Raw genomic sequence first — 10663 nt, 5'->3', positions numbered from 1 at the left:
TCCACGTCTTCCACCGCCATCTTGATCTGATGATACCTGGAGAAGGCGTCCAAGAAGCATAACAGGTCACACTCAGCGGTGGAGTCGACGATTTGATCGATGCGTGGGAGTGGGAAAGGATCTTGCGGGCATGCTTTGTTGAGGTTGGTGAAGTCAACGCACATGCGTTCCTTCCCTCCCTTCTTTGGTACCACCACAGGGTTGGCCAACCAATCTGGATATCGAACCTCGCGAATGACCCCCGCGGCTTCTAGCTTGCGGGTCTCCTAGACGATGAAGGCCTGCTTTTCAGTGGACTGCCGCCTTGCTTTCTGCTTTACAGGGCGCACGTTGGGGCACACGTTGAGGTGGTGCTCGATCACGCCCCGTGGGATTCCTGCCAGCTGATCGGGCTCCCAAGCGAACACCTTCTTGTTTGCACGCAAGAACTTGACCAGGGCTTCCTCCTGCTCGGGCCCGAGGTGGGCGCCTATGGTGAAAGTGGCGCTGGTGCACCCGTCCTCATTGATGGGTATCTGCTTGGTCTCCGCCTTGTCTTGGGTGAACAATTGTTTCTTCTTGGCTGGTGCAGCCCCCTTGGGCTCTGGGGCCCCCGCGTTGGCGGGCTGTGCTGACGCCGCCGTCTTGAAGGCGAGCTGGAGCGCTCGCAGCGCGTCCCCGGTGTCCCCAGGCACGGCGAGGACTCCGCTGCTCCCGGGCATCTTCATGAGGTTGTATGCCGGGTGAGTCGCGACCATAAATTGGGCCAGCGCTGGGTAGCCGAGGATGGCATTGTAGGGGAGGCCGATGAGGGCGATGTCGAAATCGACCAGCTCCGTGCGGAAATTGTCGTAGGTGCCGAAGGTCACTGGGAGCCGGATCTGTCCCAAGGAGCTGGATGACCCTCCCCCGATGCCCATGAAGGGCTGGCTTGGCCGCAGCTGCCCCCGGGGCATGCGGAGGAGGTCGAAAGTTTCGACTGAAAGCACGTTGAGGCCCGCGCCACCGTCGATGACGGTCCTGGTGACAGCCACCTAGCAGATGGTGGGGGTGCACAACATCGGGATCGCACCCGAGCAGGCCGAGTTGGAGGGGTGGTCTTCCGAACTGAAAGCTAGCCTGGCCTGGGGCTTCGACCGGTCCCGGGAAGCCCCCTGCCGCGCGGAGGTGGCGTCGACCTAGCGGATGAACGGCTTGACATGGTGACTGGAGGGCGGCGCCTGTGAGCCGCCCAGGAGGGCCGCGACGACCGGGGAGGCCGGAGCGGCGTGGCGGGCGAGGAAGAGGTTGCGCGGCTCTTCCCAAGAGGCCACGGAGGGATGCAGGGGCGATACTCGTTGCTCGTTCCCCACCGGGCTGGTGGCGGTGTTGACGGCGGGCGACGGGGAGCGACGAGGGCGCGCGCCGACGGGAGCCGTCCGGGCGACTTGAGGGCGCGAGCAGCCCGACGAGCGTCAGCCATGGGCGCGATAGTCGGAGAAGAGCAGGGAGACGGAAGGCGAATTCCGGCGCACCCCAACCTGGCGTGCCAAACGTCGGATCTGGGGCTCCGGCAGACCCTTGAGGTTCGAACACTGGGGTGCACGCGGAGGGTTCGCCTTCTACCTACCTGTTCCTCGCCGAATCGCTAGGATCTAACTATGAGAAGAACAACACAAGAGACACAGGGTTTATACTGGTTCAGGCCACCATTGTGGTGTAATACCCTACTCCAGTGTGTGGCGTGGTGGATTGCCTCTTGGGCTGATGATGAACAATACAAGGAAGAACAGCCTCGCGAGAGTCTGTTCTTGTGGTGGTGTTGTCCTTTTTGAAGGGCCGATTCTAGATGCCTATCTTATCCTCAGCTTCCTATCCTCATCCCTCTACCCTGTGGGTGGCTAGTCCTATTTATAGGCGAAGTCCCTGGGCCTCTTCCCAAATATTGAGCGGGAAGGGCGCCAACAATTGGCCAATTTGAAGGGGAACATCTAGTACACTTATCCTGACTAAAGTTGGTCCTCGCCTCTCAAAGGCTCTGGTGGTGACGCCGACTTGGGCTCCACGGTGACCTCCATCCGGCCGTTGGACTGGTCTTGGTCTTGTTGCGCCGAATTGGATGCCTTTGCTTGATGCTCTCGCCTGCGCTTGCTCCCCTTGCACCAAAGAGGAAAGAAGGACACTGCGCGGCTGGCGCCCGTCCGGCGCCCTTGGTCATCATGGCTTGCGTCATGGGCACCTCGCGAGGTACCCCGCCTTGAACTCTCTGCCTCCTCGTGAGCCAGCCTGACGAGGCCGTGCTTGAAGAAGCTCCTTGTCGTCCGCCCCGCGAGGCTTGGCCCCTTGCGAGGGTCTTGAGCTTGTGTTGATGAAGATGGGCCGTGCTGGGCCCCCTTTGAGCCACGCCGCAGGCCGCAGGCAGGCAAGTCTAGGGACCCCCGTTCCCAGAACAGTGACACAAACAAGCACAATTGATGATTTTCAAACAAGAATAACACAATACTGATTGATCTTGAACCATGCCAATAGACACAGGAATGGTACCACCAGGTCAGAAAGCATTCTACATTTACCAATTATAAAGCAATACAAGGAGAGATAAATAGGTCTACAGGTGCTTAGCCATACATTTCCCCAACAGCCCTTTAGTCTGTAGCGGGAGCAGAAATAATATGTTGACAAGCTCCGATTTTAGTCTAATTTGACCCACGAGAACAAATTGTTCTAACCAACATACAAATCTAACCTAATACACCACAGAATCGTAGATTCTAAGACCATGCCAACGCTAATCGGATCTGCCAATGCAACTGTTGGAAATATGCCCTAGAGGCAATAATAAAAGGATTATTATTATATTTCCTTGTTCATGATAATTGTCTTTTATTCATGCTATAATTGTATTATCCGGAAATCGTAATACATGTGTGAATACATAGACAACAATATGTCCCTAGTGAGCCTCTAGTTGACTAGCTCGTTGATCAACAGATAGTCATGGTTTCCTGACTATGGACATTGGATGTCATTGATAACGGGATCACATCATTAGGAGAATGATGTGATGGACAAGACCCAATCCTAAGCATAGCACAAGATCGTGTAGTTCGTTTTGCTAGAGCTTTTCCAATGTCAAGTATCTTTTCCTTAGACCATGCGATCGTGTAACTCCCGGATACCGTAGGAGTGCTTTGGGTGTACCAAATGTCACAACGTAACTGGGTGGCTATAAAGGTGCACTACATGTATCTCCAAAAGTGTCTGTTGGGTTGACACGGATCGAGACTGGGATTTGTCACTCCGTATGACGGAGAGGTATCTCTGGGCCCACTCGGTAATGCATCATCATAATGAGCTCAAAGTGACCAAGTGTCTGGTCACGGGATCATGCATTACGGTATGAGTAAAGTGACTTGCCGGTAACGAGATTGAACGAGGTATTGGGATACCGACGATCGAATCTCGTGCAAGTAACGTACCGATTGACAAAGGGAATTGTATACGGGGTTGCTTAAATCCTTGACATCATGGTTCATCCGATGAGATCATCGTGGAGCATGTGGGAACCAACATGGGTATCCAGATCCCGATGTTGGTTATTGACCGGAGAGCCGTCTCGGTCATGTTTACATGTCTCCCGAACCCGTAGGGTCTACACACTTAAGGTTCGGTGACGCTAGGGTTGTAAAGATATTAGTATGCAGCAAACCAAAAGTTGTTCGGAGTACCGGATGAGATCCCGGATGTCACGAGGAGTTACGGAATGGTCCGGAGGTAAAGAATTATATATGGGAAGTCGAGTTTCGGCCATCGGGATAGTTTCGGGGGTCACCGTTATTGTACCGGGACCACCGGAAGGGTCCCGGGGGTCCACCGAGTGGGGCCACCCATCCCGGAGGGTCCCATGGGCTGAAGTGGGAGGGGAACCAGCCCCTACTGGGCTGGTGCGCCCCCCCTAGGCCCCCCTCCGCGCCTAGCATTGGGAACCCTAGGGGAGGGGGCGCCTCCACTTGCCTTGGGGGGCAAGTCTCCTCACTTGGCCGCCGCCCCCCCTAGGAGATCCCATCTCCTAGGGACGCCCCCCTGGGGTCCCTATATAAAGAAGGGGGGTGGGAGGGCAGCCGCACCCTGACATCTGGCACCTTCCTACCCCCTTGCTACACCTCCTCCTCCCGTAGTCGCTTGGCGAAGCCCTGCCGGAACCCTACTGCATCCACCACCACGCCGTCGTGCTGCTGGATCTTCATCAACCTCTCCTTCCCCCTTGCTGGATCAAGAAGGAGAAGACGTCACACTAACCGTACGTGTGTTGAACACGGAGGTGCCGTCCGTTCGACGCTAGGATCTCCGGTGATTTGGATCACGACGAGTACAACTCCCTCAACCCCGTTCTCTTGAACGCTTCCGCTCGCGATCTACAAGGGTATGTAGATGCACTCCTCTCTCTCGTTGCTAGATGAACTCATAGATTGATCTTTGTGAATGTAGGAAAATTTTATTTTATGCAACGTTCTCCAACAGTGGCATCATGAGCTAGGTCTATGCGTAGTTCTCTATTGCACGAGTAGAACACAAATATGTTGTGGGCGTAGATGTTGTCGACTTTCTTGCCACTAATAGTCTTATTTTGCTTCAGCGGTATTGTGGGATGAAGCGGCCCGGACCGACCTTACACGTACGCTTACGTGAGACCGGTTCTACCGACTGACATGCACTAGTTGCATAAGGTGGCTAGCGGGTGTCTGTCTCTCCCACTTTAGTTGGAGCGGATTCGATGAAAAGGGTCCTTTTGAAGGGTAAATAGAAGTTGACAAATCACGTTGTGGTTATTCGTAGGTAAGAAAACGTTCTTGCTAGAACCCTATTGCAGCCACGTAAAAGATGCAACAACAATTAGAGGACGTCTAACTTGTTTTTGCAGCAATTGCTTTGTGATGTGATATGGCCAAAAGTTGTGATGAATGATGAATGATACATTGTGATGTATGAGATCATGTTCTTGTAATTGGAATCACGACTTTCATGTCGATGAGTATGACAACCGGCAGGAGCCATAGGAGTTGTCTTAATTATTGTATGATCTGCATGTCAATGATTTAACACCATGTAATTACTTTACTTTATTGCTAAACCGTTAGCCATAGTAGTAGAAGTAATAGTTGGCGAGCAACTTCATGGAGACACGATGATGGAGATCATGATGATGGAGATCATGGTGTCATGCCGGTGACGAAGATGATCATGGAGCCCCGAAGATGGAGATCAAAGGAGCTATATGATATTTGCCATATCATGTCACTACTATATAATTGCATGTGATGTTTATTATGTTTATGCATCTTGTTTACTTAGAATGACGGTAGTAAATAAGATGATCCCTTATAATAATTTCAAGAAAGTGTTCCCCCTAACTGTGTGCCATTGCTAAAGTTCGTTGTTTCGAAGCACCACGTGATGATCGGGTGTGATAGATTCCTACGTTCACATACAACGGGTGTAAGATAGTTTTACACATGCAAAAACACTTAGGTTAACTTGACGAGCCTAGCATGTACAAACATGGCCTCGGAACACAGAGACCGAAAGGTCGAACATGAGTCGTATGGAGGATACGATCAACATGGAGATGTTCACCGATGATGACTAGTCTGCCTCACGTGATGATCGGACACGGCCTAGTCGACTCGGATCATGTAACACTTAGATGACTAGAGGGATGTCAAATCTGAGTGGGAGTTCATTAAATAATTTGATTAGATGAACTTAATTATCATGAACTTAGTCTAAAATCTTTGCAAAATATGTCTTGTAGATCAAATGGCCAACGCTCATGTCAACATGAACTTCAACGCATTCCTAGAGAAAACCAAGCTGAAAGATGATGGCAACAACTATTCGGACTAGGTCCGGAACCTGAGGATCATCCTCATAGCTGCCAAGAAAGCATATGTCCTAGAAGGACCGCTAGGTGAAGCACCCATCCCAGAGAACCAAGATGTTATGAACGCTTGGCCGTCACGTGCTGATGATTACTCCCTCGTTCACTGCGGCATGCTTTACAACTTAGAACCGGGGCTCCAAAAGCGTTTTGAGCAACACGGAGCATATGAGATGTTCGAGGAGCTGAAAATGGTTTTCCAAGCTCATGCCCGGGTCGAGAGATATGAAGTCTCCGACAAGTTCTATAGTTGTAAGATGGAGGAAAATAGTTATGTCAGTCAGCACATACTCAAAATGTCTGGGTTGCACAACCGCCTGTCCCAGCTGGACATTAACCTCCTGGACGAGGCGGTCATTGACAGAATCCTTCAGTCGCTCCCACCGAGCTACAAGAGCTTTGTGATGAACTACAATATGCAGGGGATGGTGAAAACTATTCCTGAAGTATTTTCAATGCTGAAGTCGGCAGAGGTAGAAATCAAGAAAGAACATCAAGTGTTGATGGTCAATAAAACCACCAAGTTCAATAAGGGCAAGGGTAAGAAGAACTTCAAGAAGGACGGCAAAGATGTTGCCGCGCCCGGTAAGCCAGTTGACGGGAAGAAGTCAAGGAATGGACCCAAGCCTAAGACTGAGTGCTTTTATTGCAAAGGGAAGGGTCACTGGAAGCGGAACTGCCCCAAATACTTAGCAGACAAGAAGGCCGGCAACACTAAAGGTATATGTGATATACATGTAATTGATGTGTACCTTACCAGTACTCATAGTAACTCCTGGGTATTTGATACCGGTGTCGTTGCTCATATTTGTAACTCACAGCAGGAGCTGCGGAATAAGCGGAGACTGGCGAAGGACGAGGTGACGATGCGCGTCGGGAATGGTTCCAAGGTCGATGTGTTCGCCGTCGGCATGCTGCCTCTACATTTACCCACGGGATTAGTTTTAAACCTCAATAATTGTTATTTAGTGCCAAGTTTGAGCATGAACATTGTATCTGGATCTCGTTTAATACGAGATGGCTACTCATTTAAATCCGAGAATAATGGTTGTTCTATTTATATGAGAGATATGTTTTATGGTCATGCCCCGATGGTCAACGGTTTATTCTTAATGAATCTCGAACATAATGTTACACATATTCATAGTGTGAATTCCAAAAGATGTAAAGTTGATAACGATAGTCCCACATACTTGTGGCACTGCCGCCTTGGTCACATTGGTGTCAAGCGCATGAAGAAGCTCCATGCTGATGGACTTTTAGAGTCTCTCGATTATGAATCATTTGACACATGCGAACCATGCCTCATGGGCAAAATGACCAAGACTCCGTTCTCCAGAACAATGGAGCGAGCAACCAACTTATTGGAGATCATACATACTGATGTGTGTGGTCCAATGAGCGTTGAGGCTCGCGGAGGATATCGTTATGTTCTCACTCTCACTGATGACTTAAGTAGATATGGGTATGTCTACTTGATGAAACACAAGTCTGAGACCTTTGAAAAGTTCAAGGAATTTCAGAATGAAGTAGAGAATCAACATGAACGAAAGATAAAATTCTTACGATCAGATCATGGAGGAGAATATTTAAGTCACGAATTTGGTACACACTTAAGAAAATGTGGAATCGTTTCACAACTCACGCCGCCTGGAACACCTCAGCGTAACGGTGTGTCCGAACGTCGTAATCGCACTCTATTGGATATGGTGCGATCTATGATGTCTCTTACGATTTACCGCTATCATTTTGGGGATACGCTCTAGAGACAACTACATTCACTTTAAATAGGGCTCCGTCTAAATCCGTTGAGACGACACTGTATGAATTATGGTTTGGGAAGAAACCTAAGCTGTCGTTTCTAAAAGTTTGGGGATGCGATGCTTATGTCAAGAAACATCAACCTAAAAAGCTCGAACCCAAGTCGGAAAAATGCGTCTTCATAGGATACCAGAAGGAAACCATTGGGTATACCTTCTACCTTAGATCCGAAGGCAAGATCTTTGTTGCCAAGAACGGATCCTTTCTGGAAAAAAGAGTTTCTCTCGAAAGGAGTAAGTGGGAGGAAAGTAGAACTCGATGAAGTACTGCCTCTTGAACCGGAAAGTAGTGCAGCCCAGGAAAATGTTCCTGTGGTGCCTACACCAACTGGAGAGGAAATTAATGATGATCATCAAGGTACTTCGAATCAAGTTGCTACTGAACTTCGTAGGTCCACAAGGACACATTCCACACCAGAGTGGTATGGCAACCCTGTCCTGGAAATCATATTGTTAGACAACGGTGAACCTTCGAACTATGAAGAAGCGATGGAGGGCCCAGATTCCAACAAATGGCTTGAAGCCATGCAATCCAAGATAGAATCCATGTATGAAAACAAAGTATGGACTTTGACAGACTTGCCCGATGATCGGCGAGCGATAGAAAACAAATGGATCTTTAAGAAGAAGACGGACGCGGATGGTAATATTACCATCTATAAAGCTCGACTTGTCACTAAGGGTTATCGGCAAGTTCAAGGGGTTGACTACGATGAGACTTTCTCTCCCGTAGCGAAGCTGAAGTCCGTCTAAATCATGATAGCAATTATCGCATACTATGATTATGAGATATGGCAGATGGACGTCAAAACGGCATTCCTTAATGGCTATCTTAAGGAAGAACTGTATATGATGCAGCCGGAGGGTTTTGTCGATCCTAAGAATGCTAACAAGGTATACAAGCTCCAGCGATCCATTTATGGGCTGGTGCAAGCATCTCGGAGTTGGAACATTCGCTTTGATGAGATGATCAAAGCGTTTGGGTTTATGCAGACTTATGGAGAAGCCTGCGTTTACAAGAAAGTGAGCGGGAGCTCTGTAGCATTTCTCATATTATATGTAGATGACATACTTTTGATGGGAAATGATATAGAACTTTTGGACAGCATTAAGGCCTACTTGAATAAGTGTTTTTCAATGAAGGACCTTGGAGAAGCTGCTTACATATTAGGCATCAAGATCTATAGGGATAGATCGAGACGCCTCATAGGTCTTTCACAAAGCACATACCTTGATAAGATATTGAAGAAGTTCAAAATGGATCAGTCCAAGAAAGGGTTCTTGCCTGTATTGCAAGGTGTGAGATTGAGCTCGGCTCAATGCCCAACCACGGCAAAAGATAAAGAAGAGATGAGTGTCATCCCCTATGCCTCAGCCATAGGATCTATAATGTATGCCATGCTGTGTACCAGACCTGATGTAAACCTTGCCGTAAGTTTGGTAGGAAGGTACCAAAGTAATCCCGGCAAGGAATGCTGGACATCGGTCAAGAATATCCTGAAGTACCTGAAAAGGACAAAGGACATGTTTCTCGTTTATGGAGGTGACGAAGAGCTCGTCGTAAAGGGTTACGTCGACGCTAGCTTCGACACAGATCTGGATGACTCTAAGTCACAAACCGGATACGTGTATATGTTGAATAGTGGAGCAGTAAGCTGGTGCAGTTGCAAGCAGAGCGTCGTGGCGGGATCTACATGTGAAGCGGAGTACATGGCAGCCTCGGAGGCAGCACATGAAGCAATATGGATGAAGGAGTTCATCACCGACCTAGGAGTCATACCTAATGCGTCGGGGCCAATCACTCTCTTATGTGACAACACTGGGCTATTGCCCTTGCCAAGGGCCCAGGTTTCACAAGAAGACTAGGCACATCAAGCATCGTTTCAACTCCATCCGTGAAAATGTTCAAGATGGAGACATAGATATTTGCAAAGTACATACGGATCTGAATGTCGCAGATCCGTTGACTAAACCTCTTCCGCGAGCAAAACATGATCAACACCAGAACTCTATGGGTGTTCGATTCATCACAATGTAACTAGATTATTGACTCTAGTGCAAGTGGGAGACTGTTGGAAATATGCCCTAGAGGCAATAATAAAAGGATTATTATTATATTTCCTTGTTCATGATAATTGTCTTTTATTCATGCTATAATTGTATTATCCAGAAATCGTAATACACATGTGAATACATAGACCACAATATGTCCCTAGTGAGCCTCTAGTTGACTAGCTTGTTGATCAACAGATAGTCATGGTTTCCTGACTATGGACATTGGATGTCATTGATAACGGGATCACATCATTAGGAGAATGATGTGATGGACAAGACCCAATCCTAAGCATAGCACAAGATCGTGTAGTTCGTTTTGCTAGAGCTTTTCCAATGTCAAGTATCTTTTCCTTAGACCATGAGATCGTGTAACTCCCGGATAGCTTAGGAGTGCTTTCGGTGTACCAAATGTCACAAAGTAACTGGGTGGCTATAAAGGTGCACTAAAGGTATCTCCGAAAGTGTCTGTTGGGTTGAAACAGACCAAGAATGGGATTTGTCACTCCGTATGACGGAGAGGTATCTCTAGGCCCACTTGGTAATGCATCATCATAATAAGCTAAAAGTGACCAAGTGTCTGGTCACGGTATAATGCATTACGGTACGAGTAAAGTGACTTGCCGGTAACGAGATTGAACGAGGTATTGGGATATCGACGATCGAATCTCGGGCAAGTAACGTACCGATTGACAAAGGGAATTGTATATGGGGTTGCTTAAATCCTCGGCATCGTGGTTCATCCGATGAGATCATCGAGGAGCATGTGGGAACCAACATGGGTATCCAGATCCCGCTGTTGGTTATTGACCGGAGAGCCGTCTCGGTCATGTCTACATGTCTCCCGAACCCGTAGGGTCTACACACTTAAGGTTCGGTGACACTAGGGTTGTAA

This window comes from Triticum dicoccoides, chromosome 3B, assembly GCF_002162155.2.
Source record: "Triticum dicoccoides isolate Atlit2015 ecotype Zavitan chromosome 3B, WEW_v2.0, whole genome shotgun sequence".
In the NCBI taxonomy this organism is placed as follows: domain Eukaryota; kingdom Viridiplantae; phylum Streptophyta; class Magnoliopsida; order Poales; family Poaceae; genus Triticum; species Triticum dicoccoides.
Note: the sequence above shows the minus strand (reverse complement) of the source record.